The sequence below is a fragment of the Macaca fascicularis genome, chromosome 9 (assembly GCF_037993035.2).
Source record: "Macaca fascicularis isolate 582-1 chromosome 9, T2T-MFA8v1.1".
Classification (NCBI taxonomy): domain Eukaryota; kingdom Metazoa; phylum Chordata; class Mammalia; order Primates; family Cercopithecidae; genus Macaca; species Macaca fascicularis.
This window is the reverse complement of record NC_088383.1, coordinates 17,151,619-17,178,324: the sequence shown is the minus strand read 5'-3', so window position 1 is coordinate 17,178,324 and position 26,706 is coordinate 17,151,619. Positions and strand designations below refer to the sequence as shown.

Sequence of the window (26,706 nt, the reverse complement as noted above, 5' to 3'; positions counted from 1 at the left end):
TCCTTTCCTTCCCATTCTTCCCCTTCTCCTTCCTCTCCTTCCCTTCCCTTTCTTTCCCCTTCCTTTCCTTCCCCTCCTGTTCCCCTCCTTTCCTTCCATCACTTTCCCTTCCCTTTTCTCCCCTTTCCTCCTTCCCCTCTTCCGCATTTTTTCATTCCCTTTCCTTGCCTCACTTTCCCTTCTCATCCCTCTCCCTCCCCCTCTTCCCCTTCCTCCCCTGCTCCCCCTCCTCCCCTCCTCATCTCCTCCCCCTTCTCCTCTCCTCCCCCTCCTCCTCTCCTCCTCTTCCTACCCCTCCTCCCCCACCTCCCATACCCCACTTCTCCCCTCCCCTCCTTTTTTAAAAATAGAGGCAGAGTCTCCCTATATTGCCCAGGCTGGCCTTGAACTCCTGGGCTGAAGCGATCCTCTTGCCTTGGTCTCCCAAAGTGCTGGGTTTACAGGCATGAGCCACCTCACTGCCCTCACTTCATTTCTTTTCTATCTTCAGTGACTTCATTGTGGGATATATATTTGCATCTTTAATGAAAACTCCCATTTGCTATAGGATGCCTCCTCTGTTAGAAATATTTTGACCTTCATAGAACATATTAGATATAAATCTTAGACCTCTTGTCAGCTCCTCCATTTCAGACATTCTAGAGCGATCACATTTAGTCTGTGATTTTATGATTTTTAAAGAAGGAGAATGTTCCTTGAGGGTCATTGTCATGTCTGATAATTCTCTTTCCAAAAAGCGGAGCTAGTTCAGTACACCACTCAGCGCATGTTTGCTAAATGAATAAGAACACTTTAGTCAGTTTTCTGTCCTAACATTTGAATTGTGGTTTGGGGGGTTTTGTTTTCACTGAAGTGGTAAATAAGCAATCTGTTCTCATAAACATTACTGAAATGATCTCCTGACAGGAGAAAAGGGGGAGAATAGATGGATATGTAAGAGTTATGGAGTTGAATTACGAGGCAGGAGGAGAGATAAAAGTGAAATTGGAGTAAGAATGAGGGATTTACATATTCTATTTTAGGATAACGAATGGAATTGAGAGACAAAGGGACTGGCAATGAGGAGTGTGGTGGCAGTGGCGGTTGGGTTGTGATGTGTGTGTCTGTGTATCTGTGAGGGAAAAGGATAAGAGAGAGGGGTTACTGAAAATAATAGAATAAATTGAAGTAATAAAAAACAACTCCCTGAGTAAAGTTATGTGGCACAAAAGAACACTGAAGAGATGTGGCTGGTCCTGAAATGGAAGTGCGGTGAGACAGGCAATGATGCAAACCTCCTCGAACTGAACATGAATGGAAAAGGAGATTTTCTGAGGTGAATGAAAAAGCATGAAACAGAATGGACCAATGTTCATTTAGAGAAATGAAATAGAAACAGACAGGACTGAAGATGAATGTAGGAAAGAAGAAATTGGAAGTGAAGCCAGAAATGAAGAAGATAGAGAAATCCAGTACAGATTGGTGAAGATGAGCTAGAGAAGAGGACTCTAATTTTAATTACATTATCTCTGTTTAATTACATTTAGAGATCATCTCGAGATGAATTTTCAGTATTCATTTGCTTTGGATACATGAATTTTCAGTATTCATTTGCTTTGGATTGAAAGATTTGGTAAAGATGGAGTCCTCAGAAATGAAGTATCAGGATCTGGGAGAATTTGCTAAAAAAAAAAAAAAAAAAAAAAGAGAGAGAGAAATGAGGGTAGACCTGTGAAAATGGTGACATATATTTTTATAAGACAAAAAGGTACACATAGTTTTATATTTCAATAACAAAACTCAAAGTAACAGGTCAGAATATATGTTTCATAAAAATAGAAAATGGCAATATTGTGAAACTATGGTGTGTTGCTTCAAACATGCACCCTCTTTCATAGATCATCTTCTTCAGACCCCAAGATGGCGGTCTTAGGGTCTATGATGGACTTACTGGCAGCTAGCTTACTGTGAGGGCCTTGAAAACAATCTCGGGTTCTTTTTTTTTTTTTTTTTAGCTTAAAATTACCTAGACTCCCCAGAAGTCTTACTTATAGAAGATAATTGTCAATGTCTACTACTCGTACTTTCTTTTCCTTCTCTGTATCATCCCGCCTTTTTTTTTTTTTTTTTTGAAATGAGGTTTTGATCTGTCACCTAGGCTAGAGTGCAATGGCATGATCTCAGCTCACTGCAACCTCTGCCTCCCAGACTCGAGCGATCCTCCCACCTCAGCCTCTCAAGTAGCTGGAACTACAGGTATGCACCAGCATACCTGGCTAATTTATATATATGTATATGTATATATATGTGTGTATGTGTATATATATAGATAGATATAAATTTTTTTTTTTTGACATGGAGTCTTGCTCTGGATTGCGGTGGCATGATCTAGGTTCACTGCAACCTCTGCCTCCTGGGTTCAAGTGATTTTCCTGCCTCAGTCTCCTGAGTAGTTGGGACTACAGGCGCATGCCACCACACATTTTGTATTGTACAAAATTACAAAATTTTTGTATTTTTAGTAGAGATGGGATTTCACCATGTTGGCCAGATGGTCTCCATCTCTTGACCTCGTGATCCACCCACTTCAGCCTCCCAAAGTGCTAGGATTATAGGGGTGAGTCACCGTGCCCAGCCTAATTTTTATATATTTTTTAGAGATAGAGTTTCACCGTGTTGCCCAGGCTGGTCTCGAACTCCTGGGCTCAAGTGATCCGCCCACCTCAGCCTCCCAAAATGCTGGGATTACAGGTGTGAGCCACTGCCCTCAGCCTCATCTCGCTTTTCCAAAAGAACTTTTTTAAGCCTCTTTTCCAATACATGACATTCTTCCCTGGACCAAACACTTAAAAAGATAAACCTACTTTGTAGAATCTTTTCAAGTTCCACCCAAGTCTAATCACCATAAGCCCTGGAACAATTTCTTTGTCCCTAAACACTCTTCCCACTCTGTCTTGTATTCAGCATGTACAAGTATGTGATGGTTCACCAAGATCTACTTTATGTTCTCAATATCTGCCTGTGACATTTAAGTTGTCTACAAATGAGAGAAATTAATGTTCCACTTATAAAATCATAGAATGTTGGAACTGGGAGGGAAGTTTAGAGATCATCTAGTCAACCTTATTATGAGTCATTTGTTAACAGCTCCAAGGGACTCATTCGCAACAGGGAATATAAACAATTAAGGCCTCTTAATAAACTCTATAGTAAGAAAAATTACAGGATTCCCCCAAGGAAGGAAATGAAGCTAAGTGCACTAATTTGGACAGATGCTTGAACAGCATCACCGACACATGCAGGCACAAATGCAGGGCTATGTTGATTCAATAGAGGAGATGAGACTTCAAATCAAACAGAGACATTTATTAAGCATAGCATCGTGATTAAGATCGCCCAAGGTATCAGACAACCAAAAATGTGATCCAGAAATGTCAGAGGCACACAGTCTAGCTCCTACAGAAAAAACACAGACCACACTGTTAGCATCATTTTTCTTCTGAATCTCTAGCCTAATCCACCCGGTGCTCAAAATGTTACCAAGGAACCGTATCACAGAATAGGCTCACAAGGAGGCTTAGAACAACCACCACCGCCACCACAAATGACCCAGTTTTGTCGGATACACTTGCTAAAATCCTTATGGAGCCCTGAGGTAAGTACCTGGCTTCCCTAGTTCCTGCTGAGGTCATTACAATTTATTCACGTCATTAATTACATTTCCCCCACACCAATAGGACATGTCCTGAAACTTTCTACTGTATTCCAGTTCTCCATCAGCAGGATTGGGTATGTGAGGAGGTCTGTCTGAAAGTGCTCTAAGCTTTCTGGCCTGGAGATACCCTCCCGAGTTTACAAGCTTCAGCTTATATTTTGCCTTCACTATGGAGCCTTTGCTGATCTCTCAACCCCAGATGAGCAGTTTGAATTAAAGTCTCTTCCTTTTTGCAGAGAAAAGGGAACTCGTATATACAATGAGTCCAGCCACAAAGGGAAAACAGTCTGAAACTTTCTCAGAAAACTTAAAGTTGAATCACCATTCCATCCAGCAATTCCATTATTGGCTATCTACACAAAAGAAAAGAAATCAATGTGTCAAAGGATACCCATCCTCACATGTTTATTGCAGCACTATCCACAATAGACAAGATACAGAATCAATCTAAGTGTTCATGAATGGATGAACTGATAAAGAAAATGTGACATATATGTGTGTATATATGTATGTATACATATATGTAATATATGTAATAGTATTCACATACATACACAACGGAGTATTCAGCCATAAAACAAGAATGAAATCATATCATTTGCAGCGACATAGATGGAATTGGAGGTCATTATTTTAAGTTAAATCAACCAGGTGCGGAAAGACAAATATTGCCTGTTCTCAATTATATGTGGCAGCTAATGAATTTGATCACCTGGAGGTAGAGAGTGGAAAGAGAGGCTGAGAGAGGTGAGTGGGGAGGAGGTGGAGGATGAAGAGAAGCTGGTTAAGGGTACAAACATACAGTAAGATAGAAGGAATAAAGTCACTGTTCAATAGCAGAGTAGGATGACTATGCTTAAGAAAAATGTATTGTCCCGGGTGTTGGACACCCTAAACATCATGGCTTGGTCATTACGCATTATAGACATATTATACAGTTTCTCATGTACTTTGTAAGTTTGTACAAATAGAAGTACTTAGTCTCTTCCTTTGGCCTCTCATTGCTCTTGAAGACCAGTGAGGCAGAAGGTGGCACTGTCTCCTCCGTGGAATTGTAAAAATGTGTGAAGATTTTTTTGTTCACCAGACTAGCAGGCACTTCTGGCATTGAGTGGGTAGGAGCTAGTTCTGTTCAACAAAGAAATATTCTGTGGCCAGGCACGTAGTGGCTCACGCCTGTAATCCCAGCACTTTGGGAGGCCGAGGTGGAAGGATCGCTTGAGTCCAGGAGTTCAAGACCAACCTGGCCCACATGGTGAGACCTTACTGTATTTTTTTTTTTAAGTAGTATTCTGTGTCCAGTATTTTTACTTTGTTTTAATATACAATGACTTTTCCAGAAGTTCAACTACAGCATACATGAAGAAAATTGCATATTGTTTTGTTTGGAATGTTACCAAGTCAACGGCAGTGCACTCAGGTGTTTGAATACCCAATACCTATCACTTCTATCATTCTGCATTTCAGATCTACAGTCGGGAAGATTCTATGGATGAGGGCGAGGATCTGTTTCATTGTCTTCTGCTGTGATCATACCTGAGTATTCATTGTCTTAAGTTACATTCCTTTTATGTTTTATTTTACAGTAAGGACACTGCATTGATTTTTCTGAACTTATGTATGCAAAGATATGTTCTCTGAATTGATGTCACGACAGTAAAGGACACATTAAAATATTTATTATAGAAAAAAACATTGGGTCTGATAGGAATGAGGTGGAAAGAGCATAAGCATTTAGGTCATACCTGGATTCTGGATTTGTCTTTGCCACCTACCAGGTTTTGAATTTAGGAAAGTTACTTCTGTAAGTCACGTTTCCTCATCTGCAAAACAGGGATAATAGCAACCTTTCCATAGGCACTGTGATTTATGCAGCTCCTAATATGTAGCAGATGCTCAGTAATAATTTCACCTTCATTCATTCAACTAATAATTATTGATCACCTACTTTGGGCAGGTGTTAATACGGGTGCTGGTATATACAGCAACCAACAAAGAAAATCTCTGCACTAAGAAAGGTTAGTGCATGAGACAGATGCAGTGGTTCATGCTTGTAGCCCTAGGGACTCAGGAGGCTGAGGCAGAAGGATCACTTGAGGCCAGGGGGTTGAGACCAGGTTGGGCAACACAGCAAGATCCTTTCTCTACAAAACTAAAAAAAAAAAAAAAAATTTAAAAGGTCAACTACAAGTGATAAATAATTTTGTTCTCTGAGTTTTAATACCACCTTTTCTTTTGAATTTCCTGTTTATTTTCAGTTATTTCTTTGAGGTTGGGATGAGAAATTTAACACATTTTTGCAACCTATTGCATTAGCTGGTATTGGTGTAAATTTTTTTCAGGTACACTCTCTCTTAATCATGAGTAGTTCTGCCCAGAGTACCGTGCACTGTATCTCATTGTTTGCCTAAATTGTTGACAGATTACTTATGCTTTAGTGCCATGTAGGTGTTTATATTCACTTAATCCTTACAGAAGAATCTAGCTAACAGTGCAAGAGAAGTTCCTAGAGAAAATCGGCCTGTGGTTTTGGGGGTGATTCAGAGTACCCTTAGATTTCCCTTCATTACATCACCTCAATTACACAGGCAAGTTAGTGTTACAAGTGTGATGGTTGGGAGGAACCAGGTTCTTCATCTATCAGCTGGTTTTCTTTCTAAGATTATCAGCCGTGGGCATCTCAAAGCTGTCATCTTTCACAAACTTAACTAAGAAGAGATACTCATTTCTAGAAATTACCGCAAAGAGAGTAAAATTTACAACTTGATATCTGCTCTTAGAATTAAAATTTTCTGATCTTAAAATTCCTTGGCCTCTCCTATTGCTTAGGCTTGTTATCGGTTATTTTTCTTCATAACCCTAATCCATGGCCATTTTGCTAGGGTCCGCTTATCTCCTCCAGAATTCTCTATATCATGTCTTCTTTCTTTGAATTCCCACATCCCTGCAACTCCTCGTAGCTAGGTTCTCCTGGAGGAATCCCAAAACATTCATGAATATAATTTTTGCAGAGAAGCACCGGCCCATAATAATTGAAATCCTTGACAAACCTGCTTGAATCTTGTGTCATTCTTCTGCTCTGAGATCAATGGGAGTAGACACTTAAGCATTTTCACATGCACTTGTCAGTCAAGATGACCCAGAAGAAAGTGACCCAGAGACATCTTCCAGCTTCAGAGCCGCCAGTCGTTCAGTGCAGCTGAGGTCTAGCCTCAGAGCACCCTATTACAATGCTGTGTTTGGATTAACATTTTTTCCATGATATGTTTCATGTTAGACATGTCCATTGAAATTCTATACACATCGGCTGGGCGCGGTGCCTCACGCCTGTAATCCCAGCGCTTTGGGAGGCTGAGGTCGGTGGATCACTTGAGGTCAGGAGTTCAAGACCAGCCTGGCCAACATGGTTAAACCTTGTATTTACTTAAAAAAAAAATTAGCCAGGTATGATGGTGCATGCCTGTAATCCCAGCTACATGGGAGGCTGAGGCAGGAGAATTGCTTGAACCTGGGAGGTGGAAGTTGCAGTGACCCAAGATTGTGCCACTGCACTCCAACCTGGGTGACAGAGCAAGACTCCATCTCAAAAAAAAAAAAAAAAAAATTATACACACACATACATATGAACATATAATTCTGTCATCAAAGACCCCTGTTGGAAAGTTACAAAACCCTTTGGCAAAGGGTCAAAACGTGGTGTAGTAAAAAGGGACGTTTTAAACTTTGTTTAGCTGATCATTTCACAGATGTATTTGACCACGATTCTCCAAAAGCCTATTGGAATGTGGCACTTTGGGAACTACTGCGGTCGACCAGGTATCAAATCTGTGCGCACCTGCTGCATTTTCTTCTCTGGCCTTTATTTATTTATTTTTCTCCTCTTGGCAAAAGATCCCTGGGCTGGGTTCCACCCCTACCTTTTTCTCATTCCCTCTGGTAGGTTGTGTTCTGCTTTCATAGAATATAGATTGTCTCATTGTTACGTGATTCTTCTAACATGCTTCTATTTGTGAAAATTCTGTCTTTAAATTCACTCGGGACTGTGCCAGTGTACTGCTAATGTTAGGAACTCAACAAAATACTGGCTGATAAGAGCTCATTTGTTCATGCAACAGCTATTTATTATGTGACTACCCTGTTAGACACTCTTTTTAGTATTCCTAACACATGAATGAGCAAAATGGACAAAGACCCCTGCCCTTATGAAATTTATGTTTTAGGAATGCAGCTAAGTAGTAAATAGTGGACAGAATAGGTTAAGAAAAAAATTTACTTACACACAGCACATTAAAGCAATATTCTTTTTCTTATAATTCCTCTTTTCTTAGAAAGTACCACATAGATCCAAGTTATTTTTGACTAAGGGTCTAGACTTTCATTTTTAGACCTAGTGGACCATTATCCAGCACATCAAATCCATCCATAACTGTACTATCTGGACAACATACACAAGAAAACAAAAATGCTGATTATCTGTCTTTACAACACTATAGTTGTAATTTTTGTAGGGAATAGGTGGATGTAAAAATGAAAAGGAGTCAAGAAAAGGCAGCAAAAATCTGTAATGGGCAATGTGCTAACTATAGGTGGATATTGAGCCAAATTCAACAGCTGCATTAGTTATATCTGAAGATGGCGGTGAAGATGCTTCTGCCAATCCATATTTGGTTGTTTTTGATATCCTTAAGGCTACCTGAGATCCTGAGTTCTGGAGGTAGATTACATTTCCTGTTGATTTCTTCTCCTTGACCACTCTGTTTAGTAAGAAAGCAAACAAAAAAATTCCTGCCACTTTGGAGCTCATGATGGTTTACTCTACCACCCTCGCTTCCTCAGTCACTGTCATGCACCAACCCCTACTCTCTGTCAGTCACCTGAGACTCTGCCCATTGATTTGCAGTCATTCTTTTCCATCCAAACACCACAGCTATCCTGAGTGAATCCAACATGTGAATGGCCCTTCCAACATTACAAGTTCCTACTCCTAATCATTTAAATTTCCAGTGGATTCCCCTTTTGTGCAGTCACCCACCCCAACTCAGTGACATGTGCTCTCTATCATCTGAAACTGCTCCACCTCTACAGTCATTAATTTTAAGCATTCTACTTCGCATTCCAGTCCCCTCTTCTTCTAGCCTACTTGTTCAACTACTCCTGCAATGACTCTTTTTCAATCTCCTCCACTTGAATCCACTGAGAACTTTATTGTCTCCCAGTCTGGCTCACACCTGGAATTCCAGCACTTTGGGAGGCTAAGGCAGCAGATTGCCTGAGCTCAGAAGTTTGAAACCAGCCTGAACAAAATGGCGAGATCGTGTTTTCTTAAAAAAAAAAAAAATTAAAAGTAAATAAATAAATGATAAATGCTATGGAGTGAGAGAACATTTATCTCAGAATCCACTGAGAACTTTATTCTCTCACAGTCTAGCAGTTTTTTTTTTCTTTCTTTCCCCTTCCCCTCTTCTCATAACAATCGTGTAAATAAATTCCATGACTTTCTTTTATGCCATTTATCTTGTAAGACTTTTACTCCCTCTGCACTCTCACCTATATATGGGTGGCTGAGCCATGCTGGAGAAGGTTGGAACAAATGGCAAATTAAGTATCATTAAAATTCATGCTTCTTAAAACATGTCCCTCATATTGCTTAATAATGCTGTTACATTTCTCTGATCAACTTGCTCCCTCAATCTGCAGCATTCATTATTTACGTTTTTTTTTTATTGTTTTACTCGCCATGTTGCTCAGGTTGGTCTCGAACCCCTGGGCTTAAGCAGTCTACTTGTCTTGGCCTCCCCAAGTGCTGGAATTCCAGGTGTGAGCCAACATGCCCAGCCGCATTTATTAAACATGCTCAGGCCTCTTCTTTTGTTCTCATTGACCTCTTATCTCATCCAGCTAATATTCTTTTTCTTTTTCACAGCCAAATTTCTTGAATGAAAATGTTTCCTAATTTGTTGCTTTCTCCACCCTTTTTTTTTGAAACCTCCCACTAACTACTTATTCTACTCCAAACTGGCTTCTACATCCCCACCACTTTATCAATCAAAATAGCTCTCAGTGAGGTCACCACTGAGATCTGTGCATGAAGTTCAATGGGCAGTTTTTAATGTTTAACTTCCTAGTCTTTGCAGCAAACTCTAACTTGCCTGATGATTCCACTATTCTTTCTTCTATAACAGTTTTATTAAGATATAATTCGCCTATCTTAAAATTGACCCATTTAAAGTATAAAATACAATAGTCTTTAGCCTATCCAGAATTTTGCAAATATGACTACAATCAATTTAGTACGTTTTTCACCATCCATACCCATTAGCAGTCTCTCCCCACTATTGTCAAGACTGTCAGTCCCACGCAGCCATCAGCCTACTCTCTGTCTCTATGGATTTACCTATTGTGAATATTTCACACAAATGAGCTAATATGTGATCCTTGTGACTGGCTTCTTTCACTTAGCATAATGTTTTCAGGGTTTATCCATGGTGTGGCATGTGTCAGTACTTCACTCCTTATTGTCAAATAGTATTCCATTGTATTGTTATACCATGTTTTATTTGTCCATTTATTCGTTGGTGAATATTTGTGTTGTTTCTACTTATTTGCTACTATGAATAATTCTACCATATATATTTGTTCACAAGTTTTTGTATGCACATGTGTTTTTATCTTTTTTGGGTACGTACCTAGGAGTGAAATTGTCAGTTCATATGGTAACTCTGTTTAACCATTTGAAGAACTCTATACAATGTTTTCCAAAGTGGCTGCACTATTTTACACTTCCATGAGCAGTGTTTGTGGGTTCTGATTTCTCCACAGCCTTGCCTACACTCATTATTATTTGGCTTTTTGATTTGAGTCATCCTAATAGATGTGGAATCACATCTTGTTTAGGTTTTGATTTGCATTTCCCTAATGACTCATGATGTTGGGCATCTTTTATGTGCCTATTGGCCATTTGTAAAACTTCTTTGAAGAAATGTCTATTCAGATTTTTATTCATTCTTAAGTTGGGTTATTCGTGTTTTTACTGTTGAGTTGTAGGAATTCTTTATATAATCTATATACCTGTCCCTTATCAAAAATAAGATGTCCAAGAGATTTTTCTCATCCTCTGGGTTGCCTTTCACGTTCTTGGTGGTATCCTTTGAATTACAAAACTGTTAATTCTGATGACATCCAACTTATCTATTTTTCTTTAATTGCATGTGTTTTGGCGCCATATCTGGAAAGCATTGCTTACTCTCAGAAAGATTTATGTTTTCTTCTAAGAGATTTATAGTGTTAGTGATATGGTTTGGCTGTGTCCCCACCCAAATGTCATCTTGAATTGTAGCTCCCATAATTCCCATGTGTTGTGGGAGGGACCTGGTGGGAGGTAACTGAATTACGGGAGTGGTTTCCCCCATACTGTTCTCGTGGTAGTGAATAAGTCTCATAAGAGCTGATGATTATACAAGGTTAAACCCCTTTTGCTTGGCTTTCATTTTCTCTCTTGCCTGCTGCCATGTAAGACAGGCCTTTTGCCTTCCACTATGATTATGAGACTTCCCTAGCCACGTGGAACGGTGAGTCCATTAAACCTCTTTTTCTTTATAAATTACCCAGTCTTGGGTATGTCTTTATCAGCAGTGTGAAAACGGACTAATACAGTTAGCTCTATCATTTAGATCTTTGAGTTAGTATTTGCATGTGATGTTGAGTAAGGAATTCTACCTGGAAACCACATCCTCTGTCTGTCCTCCTGACCTTCTATATGGTCCCACCTCAGTCTTTATATTTTACATTTTCCTGTCTTTACATGTTGTATTTTCTCAAAGACATGTCCTCATTTATCTTCTTTTCATGGATTCTCACTGAATATTGAGGATTGAGCATAAAAAAGAAAGAACCTAAGTCCACGTAACACAACATTTGGCTCATCAAGTAGTTTTAAATCAGATTTTTAAAATGATGCCAAGCAACTCTGTGGTGTTCCTGCTTAAAGTTATAATGTTTGCTTTTCTGAAATAAGGTAATACATTTAAAATGTTGAAGCAGCTGTCTCCTAGTGACTGGGAGCTCTGAAAAATTAGTCTGGAATTTCACTTTGGACTTACAGTTTTCACGTTTTAGTTTTCAGGAAGTCGAGGAGAAAAAACAGAGAAGAGAATATTTGATGAAGTCTTCCCCATCTGGGCCAGGTGCAGTGGCTCATACCTGTAATCCTAGCACTTGGGGAGGCTGAGGTGGGTAAATCGCTTGAGCTGAGGGGTTTGCCTGGGCAGCACAGTGAAACCCCGTCTCTACAAGAAAATACAAAAATTAGCCAGGCGTGGCAGTGCATGCCTGTGATCCTAGCTGCTTGAGAGGCTGAGGTGGGAGGGCCTCTTGAACCCAGGAGGTAGAGGCTGTAGTGAGCCATGATAGTGCCACTGCACTCCAGCCTGGGTGACAGAGTGAGACCTTGAATCAACAAATAAACAACAACATAAAAGAAACCAATCTTCCCCATCTGATACTGTTCAAGCAAAGGGAAAGAATAGAAGTGTGGCCAAGGAGTGACAGATCCAAGGAGCCAGGAAAGGGCAGTCCCGGGAAGGGACAGTCCCGGGAGGAAATGAGCTCAGAATAGTGCGTGCAGAGAGGAAACCACAGAGGTAGCTTCTACCGGAAGGGAAGGACAGTCTGTATACGTGCAAAGAGAATCTCCTGGAACTAGGAAGTACTTTGAAGAAAAGAATGGATTTTTTTATTTTATTCCAGCCTCTAAGAGTCTTCTCAACGAAAGTCCTCAAAGAATAAGGGAATACATTTGTGAAAAGCATTCTGAGGTTGCTCTGAAAAATATTGCCAGATAATTCCAAGATGCTATAAGTGATCATACTGACACAGTTTTCAAAATAGAGCAAACGCCAAAGGATACAGCCGCATGCACAAAAACAGCTTATTTGTGACCTCTGGATAACCACAAAATTCAGCTGCATTTCCAGACTGTCATCTTCAGGTGTGCAAAGGTGGTTACAAATCACTTTGCAAGTAGAATTTGTAGCTTCCAGGATAGATTAGAGGATCAATCTGTCATAGGACACCTATTATGTAAGTCCCTGGAAATGCCACCTTCTCTCACCCTTATATTTTATAGACTTTATTTAAGTTTTTTTTTTTAAGCATAAGAAAAATTCTGTTCTTATCATTGCAATTTGCTGACTTTAGGGTAAGCAGCAACTGCTAGAGCAGCAGAAGACACAGAGGTGGAGAATTTTGAACTTTGGGAATTAAAAAGGAGATCATGTAAATGGGTGCTTGAGGTAATGCTTCTGATGGAGTGGAGTGAGAAGCCCCTGAGAGGGGCTGGCTGTTGGCTGGAGAGAAGGCAGAAACATCAGCAGGATCATGAGACATTGCCGCCAGGGCCTAACAAGCCACAAACTCATGATCAGGGACTGGCTGGAGCGCCCAGGGCCTCATGGCCTTGCTGGATAGCAGGCAACAGCTTCCCAGTGCTTCTGTGGTTGCTACAACTCCCCCTCCGTGGTCTCCCTACAGTCCTCCCACACTCTCCAGCTGCCACACTGACAACGCGGCACAGTTGCTCTTTCCTGAAGCCCAGAACCTTCCCCCACCACTGTCCCTTCCAACTCGCCAGCATCACACCCTCTCCACATTACTTCTCACCCAGCCCCCATGACCCTCTTCCCTTATCTCTGATCTTTGTTCATCTCAGGGATCAACACTGCAAATGTTCCTTCCTCTTTTCCTTGAATTTGAGTCTCTGGACCAAGAGCCCATAGCCTCTCTCTATAGGAGGCAGGAGAAGGCTAGAGGGGTGGCTGTCAGGAGCTCAGAGCTGCCTTGACCTTCACATCTCTTCCTTAGCAGCCCCTGCTTCTGAGAAAAAGGCACTTAACCAGGACTTAGGTGGTCCGCATTCTTCTCTACATTGCCTGCTAACTGGTTTTGTGAGGGCAGGAAAGTCACTAAGCTTATCTCCTTACTATTTACCTAGAAAATGCCCAAATTTTCTCTCTTTTTAAAAATTAAAAAAAAAAAAAAGCATTTTTGAGACAGAGCCTCACCCCAGGTTGGAGTGTAGTGGTGTGTGACTCTAGTTCACTACAGCCTCAACCTCCTGGGCTCAAGGGATCCTCCTGCCTCAGTCTCCTAAGTAGCTGGGACTACAGGTGCATGCCACCATGTCTGACTAATTTTTAATTTTTTTTTTTTTTTTTTGTAGAGACAAGGGTCTCACTGTATGCTGCCCAGGCTGGTCTCAAACTCCTGGCCTCAGTCCATACTCCTGCCTCAGCCTCCCATAGTATAGGGATTGCAGATGTGAGCCACTGTGCCCAGCCATCAGTGGGAACGTTCCCCAGGCCCAAGTTCTTCTTCCTCCACCCTCCCAGCATTATCTTGCTACTCAAGTAGACATGTCACAGAATGGGTTCCTGCATTTGTGCTCACTAACCTCCCAGCTAGTTTACTCATCTCCCTCTTATTCCATAGGTGGATGTGTTAGTCTGTTCTCACGCTGCTAATAAAGACATATTTGAGACTTGGTAATTTATAAAGGAAAGAGGATTAATTGACTCACAGTTCAGCACAGCTGAGGAGGCCTCAGGAAACTTACAATCATAGCAGAAGGGGAAACAAACATGCTCTTCTTCACATGGTGGCAGCAAGCAGAAGTGCTGAGCAAAAGATCAGATCTCGTGAGAACTCACTATCACAAGAACATCATTAGGGTAACCACCCCATGGTTAAATTACCTCCTACCACGTCCCTCCCACAACATGTGGGGATTATGGGAACTACAATTCAAGATGAGATTTGGCTGGGGACATAGCCAAACACTGGGGACACAGTGGACTAATTTTTCTTTCTATTCACTTCTCCCCCAGACCAGTCAGTCATTTTAGTAATATTGTCTGACTGCCCACTATGGGCTAGACCTAATTTCTGGGTACAGATTTTTTTTTTTTTTTTTTTTGAGACGGAGTCTCGCTCTGTCGCCAGGTCTGGAGCGCAGTGGCCGGATCTCAGCTCACTGCAAGCTCCGCCTCCCGGGTTTACGCCATTCTCCTGCCTCAGCCTCCTGTGTAGCTGGGACTACAGGCGCCCGCCACCTCGCCCGGCTAGTTTTTTGTATTTTTTTAGTAGAGACGGGGTTTCACCGTGTTCGCCAGGATGGTCTCGATCTCCTGACCTCGTGATCCGCCCGTCTCGGCCTCCCAAAGTGCTGGGATTACAGGCTTGAGCCACCGTGCCCGGCCTGGGTACAGATTAATGAGCAAAATAGTTATATTTTTTCTTTTTTTTTTTTTTTAAAAAATTAAGACTGAGTCTCACTTTGTCATGTAGGCTGGAGTGCAGTGGCATGATCTCGACTCACTGCAACCTCCATATCCCGAGTTCAAGCAGTTCTCCTGCCTCAGCCCCTGAGTAGCTGGGATTACAGGTGTGTGCCATGATGCCCAGGTAATTTTTGTAGTTTTAGTAGAGATGAGGTTTTGCCATGTTGGCCAGGCTTGTCTTGAACTCCTGACCTCAAGTGATCGACCTGCCTTGGCCACCAAAAGTGCTGGCATTACAGGTGTGAGCCACCATGCCTGGCCTAAAATAGTTATATTTTCTGTTCTCACACAGCTTATATACCCAAGTGAGTAAGACAGATGAGAAACAAGAGAAAAAGGTACAAACTGATAAAATGCAATGGAATAACACATTAGAAATCTTTCCTTATTCTCGTATCTTTCTCTGAAGATCAGGCTTGAAGTAAATTAGCCATAGACTTGAGATTCAGATAACTTTGGCTTCTTTAGATGCTCTAGTTGACCTTCTCATGGCTATATTCTTTGAAAGACTGTTCAAGGTCAGAAACTGATGACAAGGCTAAGCAGGATTGTGGACTTCTCCTAGGTTTCTGGAATGTTGAAACCACATCATGTATAGGATATGGCTTAGAAATAGATACAGGCTGGCCGGGCACGGTGGCTCAAGCCTGTAATCCCAGCACTTTGGGAGGTCGAGATGGGCAGATCACGAGGTCAGGAGATCGAGACCATCCAGGCTAACATGGTGAAACCCCGTCTCTACTAAAAAAATACAAAAAAACTAGCCGGGCGAGGTGGCAGGCGCCTGTAGTCCCAGCTACTCGGGAGGCTGAGGCAGGAGAATGGCGTAAACCTGGGAGGCGGAGCTTGCAGTGAGCTAAGATCCAGCCACTGCACTCTAGCCTGGGAGACAGAGCGAGACTCCGTCTGAAAAAAAAAAAAAAAAAAAAAGAAATCGTTACAGGCCTACAATTCTGTGTATATATGTAGATATATTTCAACATGCATTAATGAATAAAATGAATAAGGCATTCTATTTTGTCTTCCTGGTGCACACTTTTTTTTTTTCTTTTTTTTGGCAGTGTCACTCTGTCATCCTGGCTGGAGTGCAGTGGCACCATCATGTCTCATGGCAGCCTCGACCTTTCAGGCTAAGGTGATCCTCCCACCTTAGCCTCCTAAGTAGCTGGGACCACAGGAGCACACCACTAATCACGGTTAATTTTTTCATTTTTAATTTTTTTGTACAGGCAGAGTCTCACTATATTGCCTAGGCTGGTCTCAAACTCCTGGCTTTAAGCGATCCTCCTGCCTCAGCCTCCCAAAGTGCTGGGACTGCAGGCAGAGCCACCACACCAAGGTGTTGAAAAGTTGAGAAATAGGTTACACATTGGCAACTTAACAGCCCTCAGTAAGTCTGAGTTAAGAAGAAGGCAGAAAGTGAGGAATGGTTGGAATCAAAAAGTGAGAGCCAAACAACACCCAAAGTCAGTTTGGGTTTACAGGCTCTTTGAGGTAGCTGGTTCTCACTCTTAAGTTATTTTGAATATCATAAAGTCTTGGCAAAGCCTGAGCTTGGTCTTGGTTCTGCTTTTGTGTTATCAGTAGCATGCAGTTTTAGAGGAAGATTCCTGGGAAACGCCCTAGAAACTGGGAGGCCTCTTTGAGGCAGGCAAATTTCTGGAAATTAGCAAGTATAATCTTGTTTTGTTGTCCCAAGCTGTTGAGGCTGGAGATTTTTAGTACAGAAATTATTTCCTTCTCCTCCTCCAAATCCCTGTACAGTATGTGTGGGACAGGCATCATTATCAGCTTCCCCTTGCATTTCACTGAGCGTGGTTTAATAATTTCCCCAAGGTCACCATGTAGATGCGGAAGCTAAGCTTTCTTGTTTGACGTGCCATATACTGCACGATCACTCCAACTCCGGTAACGCCTTCCTAATAATTAAAAAGGGTTTTAGGAAGGTGGACAGACCCCTTGGAATTCAAGCTACAATATGCTTTTCCAAATTCTCCCACTGTGCTTTGCAATCAAATCAAGCTGCTGTTCATTTTGAGACCAAGGATGCAATGTTCTGGGATACAATGTTCTCGGTCCTGTTCCCGGTGGATGAGTCTCTTTGGATCACAAATAGCACAGCTGATGCTAATGGTTGCTTATCATCCTGCAGTTTCTCAAATAGGCTGCAAAATTGGCAGGAGAGCCCTTGGGCATGGAAACATAGGTTCTCAGATTGTATTAAAGCACCAAGAGCATATACAGTCGTGGCTTCAGACTCATTCATATGTCTGGGCTCCTGAAAGTTATGGGAGGTGCGACCCTATGAAATACAATACCGGCATGTGCAGTTATACCAAGTGGACAAGTGGGACACAGAAATAGAACCATATAACATGTGTGCTCTGTAAAATCATAGGCCATGTGTCCACAAACATGAACAAGCTGAGCCTGGTCAGTTTTCAGGTTTTTCATCAACTTTTTCACTCACTTATTGAATGATTTAATTGCATTGCCACTTGTTATCAGATGAACAGTCAAAAGCACCAAACGCTAAAGAAAATGTATGGAAGAAGAATTTAAATGAGAGAATTCTATGCACAAATTTGTTACATCTTTTTCCTTAAGTGAATCAGGAGAAGACCACTGTTACTTGATCATTCTGGAAGAATATTACATTCTAGCTCTCAGAAGATGTATTTCAGGAACCATAGCTGTTGCATCAAGTATAAATAAATGTGACCTCAAGGGTTTGTTGTAATATAAAGATGGACCAGTTTGAACTTCTTCTTGTTTCTCTTAAGCTCTAAATAGTTTGGTAAAGTTCTAAATGGTTTGCTAATTGTGTTGATAACAAGAGCAAAAGGAAAACGATTTTTTCCACTTTTTCCACGTCTTCTAAAAAAGGATACTTCTTAACCTGCTTGAGATTCTCAATTTTCCAAGCACTTTAGACAGCTACAGAGCTTGCCATTTGCAAGCTTCTCCGCACAGCATCTTATTTGCTTATTGCCAATCTTTGAAAAGACATTGATCTTTGAAAAGACATACTAAGCGTTCCCATCTTTTCTTTCTCTCCTCTTTCTCTAATTCCTTTCACCTCTTCCCTTAGAGAAATCACTGATCACACCTTGGGGCTTCTCAGAAGACAGTATGAAGGCAACCTAGTATTTTTCAATTTTATCAACACGTGTTACAATTTAGATTTAAAACATTAATTCATATTCACATTACAACCTATCTATCTGGTAGCTGGAAAACACTGAAGGATGTTCCGTCTAATTCATGCCAGTTATTAGATTGAGAACTCTGTGAGGGCAGGCACCTGTGACTCACACATACTAGCTGTGGTGTCATTGTAAAATATTATTTTTTATTTATATATTTTAAAAAATTAATAGTGACCCATGTTTCAGATATAGCATTTCCCTGTTGCAACTCCACCTTCTTCTTTTTCTTCTTTATTTTTTCTTTATTTTGTTTTATTTTTTGAGATGGGGTCTCACTCTGTCACCCAGGCTGGAGTGCAGTGGTGTGATCTCATCTCACTGCAACCTCTGTCTCTTGGGGTCAAGCAATCGTCCCTCCTCAGCCTCCCAAGTAGCTGGGACCACAGACACATGCCATAACACTCAGCTAATTTTTTGTATTTTTTGTAGAGACAGGATTTTGCCATGACGACCAGGCTGGTCTCGAACTCCTGAGCTCAAGCAGTCTACCCGCCTCGGCCTCCCAAAGTGCTGGAATTACTACTGCACCTGGCCTAAAAATATTATTAATAAAAGAAGGATAATGACAGCTGAAACTTACATAAGTACATGCTAGGCAGTCTTCTGAGCATTTGATACATCTTAACACTTGGTTCTTACAGCAACCAGTGAAGTCAGTACTAATATTGTCCCTATTTACAAATGAGAAATTCTGGACATTCACTAAAAGGATGAGTGACTTTCTGAAGGTCAGGAAGAGGGAGAGCTGGATTCTAGACCAGCTGTGTGGCTTCAGGCCCTGTGCCTTCACTGTCACAATCTCTCTGCCTCTCAGTTCATGAAAATATAGTGGCACACTTTATGAGAAAATTTTTTTTGATCTCAGCTCTTCCCCAGCCCAGTACCCTATTTGCATGACATTTTTATACCTTTCCTAAAGCTTCTGCGTATTTTACCTTATAATGAAGTTTTCAAATGACCGGGTTCGAAATCACGACATACCTTTCCATTTTTCCAAGAGCAATGCTTTGCATGACACGTAAGTCGGGTGTGGTTTTTAGGTATCTGATTTGGATGAGGTTGATGTCGGTGACTGACGGGATGAAGGCTTTTTTACCAGTCTATTCGGGGTGTGGGCAGCATTGCTTGTAGATTTTCAACTGGGTTATTCTCCACCCTTCAAAGCTTTGGTGGCATTTTTTTAAAAAGGCGATCAATTTGTATGACTACTTACATCCCTTTTTATTTAATTTGATAACTGTACTACAAAGCTATTAGGGCTGATGATTTATCAAAAAATACCACAGTACTGGAGCTTAAAATCCCCAAACAAACAGAAACCTCAATAATTCTTTGTTGCTTTAGAGATTTCTCTGATTTCTTTCCCAATAATGATTAAAACTGTTGAAAAGCTCAAAAAGTACTTAATGAGATTACACATTTACCCATCCTCTAATATGGATGTCCAAAGACAAAGTAGTTCCTAGATTTCTCCAGACCAGTTTCTCATCAAGTGTCTACATCTTTAGTAAAGAAGAAAAAAAATCTTAGTTTAATCTGAATCAAAGCAAGACAAGATAATCTTATCTATTTTGGGGACCTTAACTCGATTCTTTGGACAACTGCTGTAGTTTGAGATTGCTTTACTTTTTCGCCCTCCTTTCCAAGATGGCAGCCAAAGCATGGGAGGGGCCACAGGCTTTCTGGAGTTGGGAGGGAGTGCATGGTGACCAATGTGAAGGGAGCTCCACTGCGGCTTGCCTCAGTCAGTTCTGATCCTAGGGAGCCTATTGATATCTGTTGTTGACATCTATGGTGGATAAACTCATTCATAGTCTATTATTTTTTAGTGTCTCTGGACCCTGGAGGATCTGCCCTAATGACTTGGCCTCCCCTTAGCGTTCATGGGTTTTGAAGACTCCTCTGAGTCACTGCCACATCTGTCCTCTGCCCCTGGCTCATGTCTACCGCCCCAAAGTCTCTGCTGTGAGGCTACCCTACACCGACCGTGCTAGGCTCAAGAATAGGCTCTTTAGCTTTTACCTTAATCCTGAGACAAATGGGAAGCAAAGAATGATTAGTAAATTCAGTCTTCAATTTTTCTAGCCATGCCCATTTAAGTATGTTGGGGCTTCTGAAATGAGCTTAGGACCCTCTCTGATCCCAATGTTCCCCACAAAGAAGGAACTAGAAAGGAGCCCCTCTGGTCTCCATGTCCCTTCCAACCCATCCAGCTGGCCCCCTCTTGATGCCTAGGCTTCAAGCCCTGCACCGCAGATACCAACACAGGCATCCAACTGCCTCCCACTCTTAACTCTGTAACTCCTTTATATGGTTTGTCTGTGTCCCCTCCTAAATCTCGTCTTGAATTGTAACTCCCATAATCCCCACATGTTGTGGGAGGGACATGGTGAATGATAACTGAATCATGGGGGCAGTTTCCCCCATGCTGTTCTCGTGGTAGTGAGTAAGTCTCATGGGATCTGATGTTTTTATAAGGGGTTTCCATTTTCACTTGACTGTCATTCTCTCTTGCCTGCCGCCACGATTGTGAGACTTCCCCAGCCATGTGGAACTGTGAGTCCATTCAACCTCTTTTTCTTTATGAGTTACCCAGTCTCAGTTATATCTTTATGAGCAGTGTGAAAACAAGCTAGTACACTCCTCTTCCCCCACCAAACAACCAGGGGGAGGGAGCAGACATGTTTACCTTCCTCTTTTGCCCTCAGTGGGATTATCCTATAAATTGTGTCCTTCCAGTTCCAAGGTTACACCTTCCTGTCCCCATCCCAGAAACTAAAGAGATGGACTGACTTGGGAAAGAGAGATACTAGCCTCCTGACAAGGAAATGTGAAGACAGAGATAATTAAAACTAATGCTCCAGTTATACATGTGTCTTAGCTAGTGGTGGCCTTAAAGTATTATTTTTCACGAGTCATTGCAATCAATTACCTTGATTCTGAAAATATATGAAAACTGGTGAAAATGGCCATTATTTTAAAACTTTTAGAAAAATTGGGCTTTATGATTTTAATTACAAAATGTTAATGTTGGTATAATTTATGGCATCTAAGTTGTAGGATGTTAAAATTATAATAGGAAAGAACTAATAATATTTATTGAATGCTCACTATTCTCTAGATACCTCCAGATAGTTTATATATCACCTCATTTAATACTCATAAGAAACTTATAATCAAACTTTTCATACAAATTTATATGTTAGCATCTGTAAAATCTTTAAAGAATTCCCTAATGAGGCAACCAGTGAGAAAACAAATGAGCAGGCTCAAAGAACATTTTAGGAACAAGGATTTAGCATCACGCTACCTGACTTCAAACCATACTACAAGGCTACAGTAACCAAAACAGCATGGTACTGGTACCAAAACAGAGATATAGACCAATGGAACAGAACAGAGTCCTCAGAAATAATACCACACATCTACAGCCATCTGATCTTTGACAAACCTGAGAGAAACAAGAAATGGGGAAAGGATTCCCTATTTAATAAATGGTGCTGGGAAAATTGGCTAGCCATAAGTAGAAAGCTGAAACTGGATCCTTTCCTTACTCCTTATACGAAAATTAATTCAAGATGGATTAGAGACTTAAATGTTAGACCGAATACCATAAAAATCCTAGAAGAAAACCTAGGTAGTACCATTCAGGACATAGGCATGGGCAAAGACTTCACGTCTAAAACACCAAAAGCAACGGCAGCAAAAGCCAAAATTGACAAATGGGATCTCATTAAACTAAAGAGCTTCTGCACAGCAAAAGAAACTACCATCAGAGTGAACAGGCAACCTACAGAATGGGAGAAAATTTTTGCAATCTACTCATCTGACAAAGGGCTAATATCCAGAACCTACAAATAACTCAAACAAATTTACAAGAAAAAAACAAACAACCCCATCAAAAAGTGGGCAAAGGATATGAACAGACATTTCTCAAAAGAAGACATTCATACAGCCAACAGACACATGAAAAAATGCTCATCATCACTAGCCATCAGAGAAATGCAAATCAAAACCACAATGAGATACCATCTCACACCAGTTAGAATGGCGATCATTAAAAAGTCAGGAAACAACAGGTGCTGGAGAGGATGTGGAGAAATAGGAACACTTTTACACTGTTGGTGGGATTGTAAACTAGTTCAACCATTATGGAAAACAGTATGGCGATTTCTCAAGGATCTAGAACTAGATGTACCATATGACCCAGCCATCCCATTACTGGGTATATACCCAAAGGATTATAAATTATGCTGCTATAAAGACACATGCACACGTATGTTTATTGTGGCACTATTCACAATAGCAAAGACTTGGAATCAACCCCAATGTCCATCAGTGACAGACTGGATTAAGAAAATGTGGCACATATACACCATGGAATACTATGCAGCCATCAAAAAGGATGAGTTTGTGTCCTTTGTAGGGACATGGATGCAGCTGGAAACCATCATTCTTAGCAAACTATCACAAGAACAGAAAACCAAACACCGCATGTTCTCACTCATAGGTGGGAACTGAACAATGAGATCACTTGGACTCGGAAAGGGGAACATCACACACCGAGGCCTATCACGGGGAGGGGTGAGGGGGGAGGGGTTGCATTGGGAGTTATACTTGATGTAAATGACGAGTTGATGGGTGCTGACGAGTTGATGGGTGCAGCACAGCAACATGGCACAAGTATACATATGTAACAAACCTGCACGTTATGCGCATGTACCCTAGAACTTAAAGTATAATAAATAAATAAATAAATAAATTAAATAAATAAATAAAAAAGAAAAAAAAAATAAAAAGACAGAAACGGAATCCCTAAGTACAATTGTTAGGTTAGAGATACAATTAATTAACTTTCTATATCTTTTTAATTTCAGAGGTTAACATTTAAGTTTTCTGGGTTGGAATCACCTATGTTTTTATTGGTTGTGGCTTATTAGTGCAATATTTGGTGAGAAGAAACTTACATTTTTAGCAGTGTTATCAGAAAATGCTCTAACGTAATACAAAAAGTAAAAAGCTCACCACTTTGCTGGTTTTGAGTTTGAAATAATGTTTTATTTCAGACTGTCCTATGAGTTGATTAATGATCTCCTTAATTTATCAGTAAGGAAACAAGCTCAATAAAGACAAATAACTCGATTAAGGACACACAGTTAGCTCCTGTTGTGAGATAATTTATGGATCTCCAACCTTTCTGCATGTCTTTAGGAAGATAGTTTTGTTCTGGACCATCTTTTCAGACATCTCTTTGTAGTAAAGTGCCTTGGGTTCAGAGATAATGTCTCCCTCTAGAGCAAACACTGGGCACTTTGTTTGCTGCCCACTATAAAAGATGGAGGTTTCCTAAACTCAGGGTTCCTCTCTTGCAACTCAACTCATTGCATCAGCAGGTATTACCTGGTCCTTGTTGTGTTGTCCTGTAGGAACTGGGAGTCAAGGAAAGAAACAAGAAAGTGATAATACTGTGGCTATTACTATTGCAGTGGGTAAAATGTCCTTTGTCTCTGACTCAGGAGTCTTTTGTCTCCTGCCTGCATCCTTGAAATTATAGCAGGTTAACTTGTTATCTTGAATGTAAGGTAAAGTTTTGGACCCTTCACACTTCCTGATATCTTTCAGGAAGTGTGGGCCTGCTGTTTTCTCCTTATGACACAAAACTGACTATTCTTTCAGGATGGTCTACTCATTAGCATGCCTCTGCAAACTGTCCCTTTTCCCATCTACATCACTGGCTTCCCTTTAGGAGAAAAATGATATAATACGTAAAGATGTTAAAAACTGATAATACTTATTGCCCTGTTTTGGTGATTTTAGTGATTTTTAAGCAAGAATGCATAAAGAGAATGCTTTCTTCCAACTGGAATATGCAGGAGGGTAGAAAAAAAGAAGGAAAGCCTTATTTTAGCAAAGGCTCTCTAGATCTCCCTAAGTCTTGTAAATCATATTGCATAGATGTTAGAATAAAAACAAGATATTGGTGTCTAGTCCTCACCCTCGTAGCCCCAGTGATTTTTCTAACACATCAGTTGAAATACTTTATAGCCATAATGAAACCTTTTGGTGGCTCCCCACCACTTCTGGATAAAGTCCAAACATTTTTGCTTGGCATACGAGGTTCTTGGGGATCTGCCATCTTCTTCCCTAACCCTTATTCATCTTGGGGATCTGCCATCTTCTTCCCTGATTCACATCTGGACTCGCCATGCTGAGCCACAGACTGTTCCTTAAACCCCCTGAGCCCCTTTATGGCTCTGTGCTTTTTGTATAGATGTGCCTTCCTCTTCTTTAACTGGCCTGTTTCGTACTTACCTTTTAGACAGACTCTTGGAAGGCTTCACTGGATATGGGTCCCTCCTCTCTGCCCCGGTTGAGTCCAGCAGTAACTTCCACAGTAACTCTTGCTTTGCCATCAAGTTGCTGAATTGCAGCATTTCCCAACTTGAGTTTTCCAAAAGGTGCTTCAGTGTTAAATACGGTAATGGTGGGCCGGGCGCGGTGGCTCAAGCCTGTAATCCCAGCACTTAGGGAGGCCGAGACGGGCGGATCACGAGGTCAGGAGATCGAGACCGTCCTGGATAACACGGTGAAACCCCGTCTCTACTAAAAAAAAATACAAAAAACTAGCCGGGCGAGGTGGCGGCGCCTGTAGTCCCAGCTACTCGGGAGGCTGAGGCAGGAGAATGGCGTGAACCCGGGAGGCGGAGCTTGCAGTGAGCTGAGATCCGGCCACTGTACTCCAGCCTGGGCTACAGAGCGAGACTCCGTCTCAAAAAAAAAAATAAATAAATAAATAAATACGGTAATGGTGTCTAGACAATGGTAAGATAATTATTGAATGTGTCACACAGTAAAATAATTAAACCCTTTCTTCTCTTTAAAATAGACTCACTGGAGAGTTTCCAAATGCAGATTGATGATCATGAGAGGCAGTTATTGAAGGTCAGGAAGCCATGACCTGGAGTCAGTAATGCCAATGGTTTTTTAATTCAGCTAAGCCCTGCTACCCACTTTGTGGTGGTAAATGACCTTTGTACAGCTTAGGCTCATGTGTGTGCTTTTAAATTATAGGTAATCTATTGATTAATTTAAATCTATAATAGGCTTGATGAACTCTGTGAAATACAAGGAAACCTGATTTTATAATCCAATAAATTAATAGGGACATAGAAATGATGCTAAGTCTCTAAATTTACCTCAGTATGAACTTCGTGAGAGTGGTTAGTCACATGATCAAATGTCTTATGTTGACCTTCAAGATAAAACCAATGCTTCAAAACCCAGTTTAAAAAGAAGCCATATTGATGATTATTTCCAATTTGAATTTTTATTTTTTGGGGATTAAGATTTTCCCCTCACAAGCTGTTGCTTACAGAAATGCACTTGCAAATAAGAATCTGAAACCTGTTTTTTTTTAAGTGCAGAATGCAAAAATACCAAATATCAGATGCTGCAAACAATTTTTGCTTTTTAAAATAGTGCTTAATGTGTATTTTAATTTACATTTTAATATATATTTAATCCCCAAACCAAACATGTCATAATTAAATTCATGTGTTGACAGATTATGCTTTTCTTATAAAATTTAAAATAAAATGAAACAATCGTGACATGTGTTAAATGGAAAACAAGTCAAAATTTATCTGTACTTGGCTTGAATATTGTGAACACTCTTTCCCCAGATGTCCATATGATTCACAGAATCATTTACTTCAGGTCTGTATATAAGTCACATTTTCAAGGAAGTCCTTCCTGGCCACTCAGTTTTATTGATCGGTTGATTGAGACAGAGTCTTGCTCTCTTGTCCAGGCTGGAGTATGGTGGCACGATCTCAGCTCACTGCAACCTCCGCCTCCTGGGTTCAAGCGATTCTCCTGCCTCAGCCTCTCCAGTAGCTGGGACTACAGGCACATGCACCACCATGCCTGGCTAATTCTTCTTGTGTTTTTAGTAGAGATGGGGTTTCACCATGTTGCCCAGGCTGGTCTCAAACTCCTGACCTCAGGTGATCCACCCACCTTGGCCTCCCAAAGTGCTGGGATTACAGGCGTGAGCCACTGCACCCAGCCACATTCAGTTTTAAACTGAAAGACATTACCTAACACCCCTTTGCCCCATCTTCCTTCCATGTTGTAGTTTCTCTTGAACATGACTTCTCACTCTCTTATATACTATAGATATTTCCAAAAAGAATATATTTATTATCACTAGAATGTAGGATCCATGAGGGCGTGGATCCTGTCTACCATATGCACTATTATATTCACAGTGTCTATGACAGTGCCTGACTCTTAGCAGGTATTCAAAAAATAAGTTTGAAAAAAAATTATAAGATAATCTTATAATAAATTTTTTTTTAATGTACTGGTCTAGAGGAAAACATTTTCTACTTAGATACATGTATATATCATATGCCATTTTCAACATTTTTTACATGTTAACATTTTTACAGGGCTTTGCAATGTTATA

General features: G+C 40.8%; 1 long non-coding RNA gene across 1 annotated transcript; it reads right to left on the bottom strand.

Annotated features, from left to right (window-relative positions):
* Nucleotides 1-1,491: 1,491 nt before the first annotated feature.
* Nucleotides 1,492-19,899, bottom strand: LOC135964929 (uncharacterized). The gene is made up of 3 exons (XR_010577673.1): nt 19,218-19,899; nt 5,440-5,517; nt 1,492-1,661 (listed from the first exon to the last, which is right to left on the bottom strand). It is a non-coding gene; the product is annotated as an uncharacterized lncRNA (long non-coding RNA).
* Nucleotides 19,900-26,706: the final 6,807 nt, after the last annotated feature.